Source organism: Phaethon aethereus, assembly GCF_964289735.1.
Source record: "Phaethon aethereus genome assembly, chromosome: 6".
NCBI classification, from domain to species: Eukaryota; Metazoa; Chordata; class Aves; order Phaethontiformes; family Phaethontidae; genus Phaethon; species Phaethon aethereus.
The window spans coordinates 41,377,820-41,391,280 of NC_138580.1; the positions used below are offsets into that span (position 1 = coordinate 41,377,820).

A 13,461-nucleotide genomic window follows, 5' to 3' on the forward strand; every position below is an offset into this window, starting at 1 on the left:
CTCTACATAAAATTTCAAACAAGTATGTCCCCCAAGTCAAGCCAAGAACACAGTGAAGGGGAGCTACCACTCACTAGTGTTAGAAGACCAGGCAAAAAACCTACGCAGATTTCTAATATTAAAGGAATATTGCGACACAAAGCACACACTGGAGGCTTGTTCCATTGACAACAAATATAATTCCTGCCTGTCTCCTCCCACAGCAATACACCCAACAACTCCAAGGCCTACTACACAAAAGGTGAGATACGAAGAAGAGCCTTTACCTAGTAAACACTAGAAACAATTTTAGTATTTTCATGGTCAGCGAGGTCTAGGGCAGTAAAATGCTGGGAGATGAGTGTGAGGGGGAACAACAGGGACAAGTTTTTCACCATAAAACAGGACAAGAGTGATCTGGTTGAACAAATTTTAGAGTCGAAACAATTAAAACCTTTCCAGAAACTCAGGTTTCTGATGGTCTTACTCACAACTTGACATGGGCTGAAGTCTGCTCTACAGTTTTGATTTCTGAGCACTTTTCACCCTACTCCTGGCACAGGACTCGCGTATTATAAAGATACAAGTATTTTACGATGCTCATTTCACACCTTGTGGCAAGCTCTCAAAAGGTACCCCACAGGTCATCTACGGATTTAAGAACAGTCTTTAAAAACACATGTAAAGGGAAAGAAACAGACACAATTTTATAAAATACCCTAACACTTTGCATTTCCATTACACCTTCTACTGATGAGTTCAGAAAAATTAATGAATTAATTTTCAATGCTCCTGTGAGGTTGTTAATTATCTGCTATCATTTCCCCCATTTTTCAGAGGTTAAATGACCCAGGGCCACAAAGGAAGATTGTGGCAGACTTGAAAATAAAACCCAGATCTCCTGACTCCCAGTTCTATCATTATGTCTTTTCCCAGAGCAGCCTTTGGGAAGACAGCAGAGCTTAGTGAACTACTTTGTGTTTATTAGAGTTGGCATAATTGTCCCTTTCTCTCCTCCCCTTTCCCAAGACTAAATCTCATCTTTAGTCCTTAACACAGATCCATCTCTACAGTATCTGTCCACCTGAGTCTTGAATGCCCTTACTTAGTCTCAAGAACTTCTGTTTGGCAATCTCTGCTTTGTAAACATGAAAAACATACAGAAAAACTAATTTGCTCAATTATGCAAAGTCTAAGGTGGATTTTGGAACCACGTTGGGACCTCGCCAAGGCAGTGCTTTAGCTACTGGCACATAATGCCTCTCTAATCGCTTTCCCTGGGTAAACCTTTTGTCCAGAAGAATTCTGTGGTCATTTGCCAAACTGCTAAAAAAAACCTGCCTCCGACAACTGGTCCTCCTCAGGCCATTGTGTGATTGAACCCATCAACTGAGAGGAATTCGCTAATGCCGGTATTTTAGCACCTTCTAAAAACACCTTCCAAAGAAATGTTCAGCAAAGAAATCAGGCCTACAGAAACAAAGGTACAAAGCAGAAGATCAAATTAGAGCTCAGAACCTTAAAGTCAGGACAGAAAATGGAAACACTAGCTGACAGTACATATTTAGAGGCCTCTTATGAGAAATACCTCCTTCCAAACGAACTTCTGCGATGCCGCTGATGCTCACTTTGAAATAACCATCAGGGTTTTCCTCTTATTTTCACAATCCAGAAAAACTATGAACATTAATAGATTATTGCGATGATACACCAAATTAAAGGGAGCGGCTGTCATAAATGTCAGGTCAGAGCTTGAGACCAAATGGACTCTAGAAGCTTGATATTTAGGCCAACATAAACGGCACGTGGTTCAACAAGGAGAAGTCCTTAACTTCTCCTCCTGGGGCAGAACAACCTGGTGTAGCAGCAGAGGCTGGGGACCAGTTGGTTGAGTAGTGGCACTGCTGTGAAGGACTCACGAGTCAATAATGGATGCCAGAATGTGTGTTAACACTGTACTCAACACAAACCACAAGCCGGGCACACCATGATGGGTATCTGAAACACTGTACTCAATTCTGGGTCCCCCACTTCAAGAGGACTGTTGGGAAATGGGAAAGGAGCCAGCAAAGAACTGCCAAGACAGTCAAAGGTCTAATACACATGGCCTATGAGTGCCAAGGGAGCTGGGAGGGATTAGTCTGGTGAACAGGAGGATAATAGCTCATCTAATAGCTGCCTACAGCTACCAGAAGGACAAAAGATGAGGAAGCCAAAAGCTTTTTAGTTGTAGATGATACAAAACAGCAGCAAGACAACAGCTTGGAAAGTTCAGATGCAGCACTGGAACAGGCTACCAGAATAAACTAGGGGATCTCCAGCCTCTCAGCTTTCCAAAGCTCAGTCACGCAGACACAGCTGAGCTTGCCCAACACTGGTGACAGTCCTGCTTCTTCAAGCAGGAGAATGGCACAGATGATCCCTTTCAACCAACGCTTCCAGGGATCTCTGAATGACTAAAGAGTCTTTTTCTTTTTTCTTCCGCCCCAAAGCAAAACAAGACAACCTTTCTGAGCTCAGAAGCTACTCTGTATTCCCATTTGATTCAAAATACTTTCAACAATTTGCACTTTGATACATCTAAGCAGCAAAATGGCTGCAGTCCCTTTGACTGCAACTTGAGTTGCAGTCATAGGATAAGAGATACCTCCAGGTCCTTTCCATTTGTATTGTTTTTAAGTGAACTTACACAAAAGTTACCAACTTTTTTCTGGTCTTGTTTCTGATTTTGTTTATTAGCCTTTACCTTCGCAAATGAGTTTACCAAATCAAACTTACAGGTGACAATTACGTAGCAGACTAATCCAAACTCTGCTTTGGTTTTACTGTAGCACCTTTTTGGGCATCTTTAGATTATTACTGGTAAATGGCTTTGGAAACAACTTATTTTTTTCACAAGCATCTATCCTGCCGGACTCAAGCAATGCCACAAAAGCGCGCTTTTAGATTGTAGCCATCTTTCACCCTGTGCCTAGTAAAATGGGAAGCTAAACTCGATGACCTCTTACAAAAGCATCTTCGTAACAAAGATCATGAAGGAGAAAACTGGTATGTGGAAGCTGAGATGGAGTGTTTCCTAGGTATCATGGGAAAATGAAAGTGATTACTGGACATCTTTGCCTGGATGACACAACCCCATTACCCCGTGCTGGGTGGCCGAGTTGCAGAGAGCAGCGATATTTGTATGTTGACATCATCTGCCTAGTTCACAAATTTTTGAACAGAAGTGTCCAGTCACTTTCTAGCTGTGATACAAAAGCAAAACATTAAAAAGAGAATATCAAGACTTCTCCATCAACATTCATGTCAGCACCAAAAGCTTTACTTTCACCTTAATGCCATCTTCTGAATGCCACACCCTACATTATGACATCAACTTGTTGAGGAAGCGATGACTTCTGCAAACTAAGTAAGAGTTTTTCTTTCATTTCATATTTCTGAAAGGTATGGGCTGCGAGCGACAAACAGGTGCCGAGTCCCATGATGTAATGCTTTAGTGATCAATGACGCAACCCAGCTCAGCTCTGCCTTTTCCATTGCCATAGTTTGGTAACACTGCTACCCGCGACCCTTGTGAAGAACATTTATTCAAGTTTAAATTCCATTTTGTTCACGTGCTGTAAGATTTTCATGACGTATCAGACCATGCAAGCCTGAATCTGTGGGTAGATATCAGACAGGCTGGACTATAGAAAACAGGTGACCTTTCCTCTCCCCCTCCTAATTGCGTTCAGCTCTAGCACAAACTTGTTACAACCTGATTTAAAAATCATTATTTCCCAAACCATTGCTGATTTTTCCTCTTTTCACTCTAATCGCAGCATGCCCAGGACATGTATTCCACCACCCCAGTAGGCACTAATGCTGTCACACCAAAACAACGACTACTGGAAGTCAACTGCTGTTCTCGCACACTTTGTATGCTGCACAAAGCGTCTACAAAAAGAGTCCTATGTTTTTTACTCCGTCTATAACGGGCAAACCCCAATATAGACCTCCGCGAAGCAACTGTTCGTTATTTTTGCTGAAGGATAAAGTCTCAACAGCAGAAATAATGTCAGTCTTTTAGCAGACAAGCAAGAGACAGTCAAAAAGAGGCAGCCAGCAACACTCATTGAAAAGTAACCGCCGTATATTAGGTTAGGCACATGAAGCCTTTATAACAAGCTCTTACAAGCAATGCCTTGATGCATTCTGCATCTATTGTCTCCCCCATCTGTACATGGATACACACATGTATATATATCTAGCTATATGTAGATAGAGAGGGATATATCTCGACATTAACATGAAATCCATGGTCAGCTACCTGGCCCATTCTGGAGTTGTGAAAGAGTGCCTCTTCAAATACATCATATATGCATCAGCTGGTTGCTTAAGTTGATTAGCAGGGGGCAGTTAAATTACTATGCTAATCCATGTATTCTCAGCACTGTTTCCTTGATATGGATATGTGTATATGCTTACTGGGAAGCCTTGATTAGTTCAAGCTTCAATGTGTCAAAGGCTCCAGATTCTTTCCAAAGAATAATTTTAGCTGTACTCACATCCCTAAAGTGTGGGAGCTGATTTGAAAAGGTACTTACCTCTACCATATGCTATTTTTCTTTAAACAATTTGCATTTCAAAGTGAATATGGCATTTATATTTGAATGAATATCAGTATGTTGCCAGAACTGGTCTCAAATGAGCAAAAAAAGATGCTGGTCTCCTATTGAACAAAAATGTTTTCATCTACCAAAGGAGCATCAAAGGAAGAGTTCTTCTTTCTAGCTCTAGACAGCTTTATTAAAACTATCTTTTCTGATATTATAAAATACCCCGTTATGATAGCGCTTACAAAACGTTCAAACAATTAAGCTCTACAAAACCTATTCAAATTAAGAGTCAAGGTAATTTCCAGGTTTGGCCAACGCTCAACAGAACAGCCTCTGAGAAAAGTGAGCGTGCTCACACAAAGTCCAATTTATATATCCATCTATTCAGCGTAAATAGCCGCCAAGAGCAAAGATAAAGTAAAGATGAGAGACTCGGCATAAGAGGAATTAAGCAGAGGAGTACATGCCTGTGTGTACGTATGTACATATTAAGAGGCTGATGGAAACAAACACACTGGGGGCAGAACAGGTCTCAATCTCCTCCGCACAGAGGGACTCGCTCTGGCTCTTCATACACAGTTGTTTCAGATTTACAAAACAACAGACCATAAATGCAACGTCAGATTACAATTCTTAGAAATGCTCTGAAAATAACAAAGATTTCTACAAGCACAGGACCACAGAAGATGCTAAGTGTGCACCTAGTCAGTAAAACCTAAAAGACAAGACACTATGTATTACAATTTTTTTAATAAAATAGACGAAACAATAAAAAAGGCTTAACATAAACACTATCTTGTATATATGCAGTAACCTGCCCAACCAAAAAATAAACCGTTCAGGGTTTTTGTCATTGTTGCTGTTGTAATGGAACAGTAGGGTGGACAGCATGTTAGCCATTCCTCTTTTGCCATGTTTTAACTTAATCAAAAGAATACAGTGAATCACCACTGGGCGGCACAGGTTATTTTAACAGACATATCACTTTAGCCAAAGCCTTCACCAAAGATGCCACTCACTAATCACAAATGCAGAATGAATATAATTCATGACCATACCCTAAGAAGTGAGATACAAGTGACTTAAATACATGGAAGTGGTCTCCATCTCCTGCTGCAGACACATTTGTGATCTCTCCCAAACAAATCACCTAGTTAAAAGAAGTTACATTTGGGACTGCAACTAATATACTCTTGAATTTATGAGACGAGCAGACACTGCAAGAGTCCTGAAGCAGAACTCTATTTTTCCATGAAGCAGCAGTGTTCGAGACCCGCAGAGAGCGGCTGCACAGAAGCACAGAAAGACTGAATCAGATGAACTACAGCCTACTGCTATGCTTTCACCATGGCCATGTTTTATTTGTGTTATGCTTTTCATGTTCACGATGAGTTTCTCTTCCAAAAAAAGAAATAAACCTCCTAAGGCCAGAGGGCTGCGCTCACCAGCTGTTAGAACTAATGAAAAATACATTAGAGTTGTGGGTCAGGAAATCCTGACTCTTGATATCAGTGGGTTAATTGTTTCAAATCATGTTGGGTCAATTTATGTTGCAGGGATACTGCCTATTCTTGAAATGCCCTCTAATTCAGTAAAAGGCACTGTCAAGTAGATTAGACTGCCTGTTGGTTGCCCGTTCAAAATCCATACCCAACACTGCTCCCTGAAGTTTCTCCAGGCATTAAGGGTGCAAAAGGAAAGTGAGGGAGGCCACTTCGCTAGCTGCAAAAAGATGAAAAGCATTCCCTTCCCCTTTCCCCGATCCTGTATTATGTTTATGAATTACTTCCCAGAGTTGTGCAGAAATCTTTCCGAAGGACCAAACTTTCCTAAGAAGCGGCTGACCAGCCAAGCTGTGCCACTTGCTGCCTTCACTGCCTTCTGCTTTGCCTATAAATATGAATGTGGGGACAGTTCCTGCTTTAGCTGAGGAAAATTTGGGGATGGCTCTTCTAGGTTCCATGAGATCTCAGCATCTGTCCTTCTCTTGCCAACTCTGGAGATCGCGGCCTGCCCTGAAATCTGGGAAAACTGCTACTTACAGCTCCTTCCCGCTCCGATTGAGTAGAGCCAGTCCACACTGGAAAGCGATGTATGGGCCAGGAGTCAGAGCACTGTCTGGCCGCGTTCGCAGGAAGATCAGCTGTGGGACCAGGGCCAGAGAGCTCCAGGTTCTTGAGTGGGGTGGTTAGTGGTGGAAAACCTACTTAAGTATTGCTACGGACTCTGTTTCAATCTGACAGCAGTGTGCAAACAGCACATCATTTCTGCCTTGGGCTTATCACGAACCTAAAATAACGTGGTTACTTGTACACGGAAGGAGGAAGTGTGAGACGCCAGTATCTTTCCAAAACATACTGGTTCCAGTATTGAAACTCTCCTTCAATACACTGACAATCATTTTTTTATGCCGTAGCAGATGACTTGCTTGTGGGTTTAACTTATGATTTTTTTTTTCCCCAGAAGCATTTATTATCTGAACAAATTTCGTGAAGATAAGCAGCTATTAATAGAGGAAGACCTTCCATCTCGCAGCCTGGCAGGGCAGCCTCTGCGAACCAGGCTTGATTAGTAGTGTACAAACTGAGAAGGGTCAATACTAATGAACAAACAAGGCAATGCCAAGAAATATCCTGGCAGTGAAGGACATGGTGCTGGGAGTATAACGAGAAAAGCTATTATTCTCAGAGCATGCCAAACCAACACAGCAAGTGTGGAGGAAAATTAAGTCATCAGAGGAGACACCTCTTCTAAAAGAAAGTTAAACACATCAAGGGCTTCTGCTTAAGATCCCAGACTATTTATTCTGCTGGGATCAAAGCGTGCGTGCCTTTCCTAGCAAGGCACATTACTATTTTTTCAGTACTTTTAACAAACAGCGGTAATAAATAAGGTATACTTCGCTTTCTGGGCAAGTCCTGATCGAGGTTACCTGCTTGTTAAGGGACTGCATTTTTCAGACCCAGAGGTGACCATTTTACACTGATGAACGCTCTAACTTTGTCTTCAAGTTACTTGGTTGCGAATCCTGTTAAAAATTGTGAATTTAACTTTGCAAAACCAACAGTGCAAAATCAAATAATTTCAAGATATTATGCTGCTCACATGTAAAGCATGCGTAGGGGCCCGAGGCAAAAGATGTAAAATGCTTCCTAATCCCTTTGACTGTCTGTGGAAGTTATTAATAATGAAATTGAAGAGGGGGTGGGTGTCTTATCTGGGCGCTGGATCTACATCCAAAGCTGGTAAGATTAACCGAACTAACTTTGGGAGTTTTCCATGAGCCTACAAACCTCCCCAGACCCTGCGAGCTGCAACCAGAGCCTCTTCGGGATGGGGAGGGATGCCTGCCGGTATTCAAATATCCTCCAGACTCTTCCGAAAATGGAACAAAGAAACTTTATTTTCGAAAAAGAGACAATAGATACGAATGCGAGATGACTTTTTTTTTTTTAATAGCTATTGCCACTGTAACAGCAGCTAAGTGAATGCATGTCTGCAGTGTGAGCAGTTTTGATAAACAGCCTCTGCGGGCCACACAACGGGGATAATGTATCCTTAAGTACTGCCAATGAGCTGCCATTCTGCACAGCCAATTACTTCTGTGCGTCTGTCACTCAAAGGAAAAATGACTGAACCCATTAGATCAAACCTTTGTCACTGTTCCTAATGCACTCTTAGGCCTCATTAATCTGAGGGAGCAGCAACACAGCCGCCGGTGCCTCATTGCCTCCCCCACAACAGGCCCACGTGAATCTTCTCATCTCTCCCCCAAGTGCACCACGTTAATCAAGCTCTCCTTATTACCCCGGTCCCTGTCACGGCGGAGAGCGCTCTCTCTCTTAAATGCTCTCATTATGGACCATCTTTAGAGCTGGCTGAGGGAGGGGGAGAAAAAAAAAAAAAAAAAAAAGAGCCAGAGAGAAAGAGAAGAGGAAAAAGCAAGTCCGATCACATTAATATTCATGACAATAATTAGTATTCTAGGTCACTGAATATTCATGCTATTAGTTTGGTTTTTTATGGGTTTGCTGGATGTCCTGATTGCTGGAGTGTGGAGGAAAACAGCATGGTTGGGACTTTAGATGTCAACGGCAGTTCAGTACTCAAAACACATTTGTGAATTTTTTTTCCCTTTTGGTAAATCAGTTTCAACCCTCCTGATGGCTTTAATATTTTAAAATCACTGGGTGAAAAAGAATGAGCAATTCTGCAAAGGTCTTAACATCCAACCAGTTAGTATTACAACGTGTAACCGTCAAAAATCGTTCAGATTTCATCAGGCAGACAAGATAGAGCTGTGATTTTATTCGGGATACGGCGCAACGGAGGCATGAAAATCAACCAGAGCGAAACAGGCACAGGCTGAGCAGCAGCGACTTGTCCGGCATCTACAGTCATCCGCCTGAAGCTTCATAACGCGTTTCTACCGTTTATCTACCTGATCGTCATTAGAGATGGGCACCGTTTGCCCACTGTAAGAAAGAATCGTACAACAGTTCATTGTTTCCTTCTTCCTCTAAAGAGAAAATCTAAGCAAACTTTTTCCCCCCTAGTATTTAACATATGCAGTGTTTTTATCAAATATTAATTTCATTAACACTAATATTTGCCCTGCTCCTTTTCACCCCAATATTAAGGAATATAGGGTACTCACAATGAAAGTTTATTTCTCTTGAGTTCTGGAAAGGGCAAATCCTAGTCCAAAGGGGCTGGAGATGACCTGGAGGGATCCCCCTCTAGTGGGATGAAAGAGAAATCTCCAATGCACTTAAAATTGGGCTTCCCCCCCCCCCCCGCTTTGAAACAAACAAACAGACAACTTCTCCTTTCATTCGCTACAGCTGTATATCACTGAACTAACAGCAAACCCAACCAAATGGAAAATTGACTTGGGTGATTAATGAGAAAAGTCACAAACTTGCATTTGTGATCTGTGGCAAAACCGTAAAACTCGCACTCAAGTTGAAGCACGGAAAGCGTTTCATGTTAGGTCAAGTCATCTCACGTACCACATTAGACTACAAAATTAGTAGCAAGTAACTACCAACTACCAACCACCAACCTCCGGCCTCGTGGGAACTCTACCAGATAAAATCTGGCACTGCCAAGTCACACACTGCTCCACTACACAACCTCACTCACCTACAAGGAAGGAGTTCAGAGCAGACAGAAGAATTTAGGACTCAGTTCTGCACTTATTTGCAAAAGCACCCAAGATGTATAGGCTTTAGAGCAATTGCCTACGCTAGCAAGCGCTTGGCTTGACAGATTTTTTTTACTCATCGTCAGCCTGATCGTAACACCTGAATCCTCACAGTAACCTCCAATGAAAAAAAGATGACTACATGATGTACAAAAATACCGATGAAGTCAGTATACTTCAGATTGAGACTTGAATTCACGATGCATCACAACAGTGTCGTGATGATCTGATGACAGGAGTGATCCTACCCCCAGTTTTCCATCATGCTTCCCCTCTTGCACATGGCACACCACCCTTCGGAGGGTACTGGCTCTCAGTACCGGGACTCAGCAGCTATTATTTCAGATGTTGTGGGAAAGGGCTACCCAACATGCGAGGTAGGGCTGTAGATCTAAGTTAGGCTTAAAAGGTAAAAAATAATAAAAAAAAAATTAAAAAAGCAGTGGTTAAAGACCAGAATTAGACAGGTACTAGAATCTAAAGACACCGCGACAGAAATCTGACTTTGAAAGTATACCGGTCTAACTGAAACATCAATTCTCCACCTTTTTAAAAGAAAAATCTGGAAGGCAGACCATTCCAACTCAGTCTGATTCCAAGCATTTCAGTGTAAGGCAAGATTACTTAATGACCACTGCGTTGATTTGATAAATGATCACAATTAGTAACAGATAGAAAACTCACATTTATAAGAATGTGAAGATGTCATTCTTATAGCATGTCTGAAATGTCACATACAGTTAGCAGATAACAACCTTTAGCATACTTAACGATGGCTATGCCACTAACACATTTTAGGATACTTCACATACTGTACAGTCAGTACTGGAAGTAAATTTAATAGCACCAAATTATTTAAATGAAGTGTTAATCAGGAAACAATTTATCTCTACATCATAAGCTATTTTTAGATGTGAACTTTCTACATCAGTGGCTCTTGCTGCAGCTCAGGCTTTGGGTTGTTTGTAGAGCAGAAGAAATAAATGACTCCTGGGAGAGATTTCAGGAATAAGTTCACCTTCAGGTCAACCAGCTCAAATCCAACCCAATTTGGGAGTAATTGAAACCCGGACCCACTCCTGCTCCAAAGTCAGCAAGAACTGAGCCAGCTTCTAAAAGGCACAGAGACTTGGTCAGTGGCCGATTCACAGGACTGCTGGCCCTTATGACGTTGCCGCAATATGCTACCAACTCTTAGATAAATTTGGAACCGAGCAAGTCCCCAAGTTACCCTATTCTGAAGTACTACCAACGGAGACGCATCAACAGAGTGATGTTCACTGCCATGTAAATTTAATATAAGTCACTTAAGCATCATTCAACAACTGGTTCAAGATACCACAAAAGTAACATAACTTTAGATTAAAGGGAACAAACCTCTATTTCCCTCAACTCAGAGATGCCCACCAAGTTTGCATACAAGTACGAGCACCTTTCATAAAGCCACAGTTAAAAATCTGTTATTTAAAGCCCACGTACAACAAAACTAAAACAACCCCCCACCCCTCTGTATTGCCTGTGAGAAGCGGCCACACAGAATCCCAATTCTTACAGGATAAACCACAAACTGCACCTCCAAGAACCCAAGAAAGCCCAGAGACCAGCTTTCAACTTTTACAGTGTCATGGCAAAACTTCTAGGAAAGAACAGTCAACCTTTTTCCAGGTAAGGTGTCTGGCTGCAGGAGCAGCCTTACCTTCTACTCGTTTCTCTGTTTTCTGACAGAGTAGAGAAAATATTTCTTTTTCCCCACTGCTGTTTCACTTCCAGTTTACTGTCCTACCATGACATCAAAGGAAAAGTATTTTTCCCAACTCCTGTGTCAGTGTGGAAACCCAGCAGGAAAAAGTAATCTTGTGGGGTTTTTTTAGTTCATATGTTCTCATATAGGTCGTCTTTTTTTTTTTTTTTAATATCTCTGCAATGGAAACTCTCAAGAGGGACTAGAACTTGGCTTTTGTTGTTGAGTATTTCCTGAAGATATCTGCTTCCAGATGTTTGGGATGTAAACACATTTACATTTATCCTCTCTCTGATCAGGGATAGCTGTCACAGAGATGGTTATTATATGTCTGTTTATCAAACAGTCTTTAAGAGCAGAAAAACAATCTTGTTCAAACAGGAAGTGCCGCAAAGCATGACTAAACTCAACGTGCTAGGAATGACACGCTTTTAAAATTTTCATTCTGCATGTGACATCTACGTCAATTAGATCTAACAGAAAACAACTTTCACTTACTGCTGGGCTGTTATAAAGCGTATTACCAAATAATTGCGTATACCCCCTCTTGAATTCACAACACCGTCGCCCCGATTAGCCTAATTCCTTCTATTCTTCTCATAGCAACGCTATGGGAAGCACCTTGGGCAAGATCTTCACCGCGCTTAAGTATGTGGGAATACAGACTGAACGTGTTTGATGCAAACTATCACTGAGGTCCTGTCAGTTATAGGACCTGTAATAACAACTGACCTATAACATGTCAGTTATAGGCAATCAAGTAGACAACCAATACATACATTTATCGGCCAAGGTGGCACTGAAATCCATACTTAAGGGGCAGCTTCTGAACAGTGTTTAGTAACAGACCACCTTATGGCCTCAAGTTGCGCCAGGGGAGGTTTAGATTGGATATTAGGAAAAATTTCTTCACTGAGAGGGTGGTCAGGCATTGGAACAGGCTGCCCAGGGAGGTGGTTGGAGTCACCATCTCTGGAAGTGTTCAAAAAACGTGTGGATGTGGCGCTTCAAGACATGGTTTAGGGAACATGGTGGCACTGGATTAATGGTTGGACTTGATGATCTTGAAGGTCCTTTGCAACCTTAGTGATTCTGTGATTCTGTCTTCAAATGAAGATATCATTTAAGACCAGCACTATTGGACTGTTTCAGCAATAAAAGCGTATTGACTTTTTTTGCTTTTGATGTTTGAATGAAAATAAGTTCAGGACCACAAGTTAGTGGAAAATTGGTAATCTCAGCCAAGAAATCCTTTTAGTGGGCCTGAGCTACCACCACATGTAAGCAAAGATGATGAATTCTACTTCCAGGGTCAATCTTAAACGTGACATTTTAATTAAGCAGTGATATTCTTTTAATATCCTAGCTTTTTCACTAAACTGTATACAATTATGTAACAGCAGAAGATGTGGTCAGAATTCCTGAACACATCAAACAATGAAAGAAAACACCATCCTCACTTCTAAGCATGGAGGATATTACTCCAGGTACCAAGCCTACACTGGCAAAATGCACAGAACAGAAAACATCACTGTTTTCCGAAGAGGTAACATGGGAAGCAGTGAGAATGTAGTGTATTTGCATGCTTAAAAAGTAAAAATAGCAAGTGCTGCTTCTTTCTGTGCTTGGTCCAAACCTTCTCCATACAGCAGGTCCGTGTACAGAAACCTCCCAAGGAAAAAAGAGGAACAGACGATTTTAGCCCCACAATCAATTTTAAAGCATCACTCAAGATGAAGATAACATTTTGCCAATACTAACGACTGAGAAAAAGCTCTGAGACAGCACCACAGACTGCAAGGGGTAATTTGCAAGTGTTTTTAGTTGCATGACAGACAACTGCAGAGATAGCAGAAGCCCTCCCGGCACTCCAGAAGCTGCACGCCGAGTACCTACGGGTCTCCCACCCAGCAGAAACTGTGACCCTCTGCATAAAA

The 13,461-nt window shown here is 41.7% G+C and overlaps 1 protein-coding gene across 2 annotated transcripts in view; it reads right to left on the bottom strand.

The window, feature by feature from the left end:
• AGAP1 (ArfGAP with GTPase domain, ankyrin repeat and PH domain 1) overlaps positions 1-13,461 on the bottom strand; it is a gene marked incomplete at its 3' end in the record, with an annotated part of 386,349 nt that overhangs the window by 107,871 nt on the left and 265,017 nt on the right. The window lies entirely within an intron of this gene.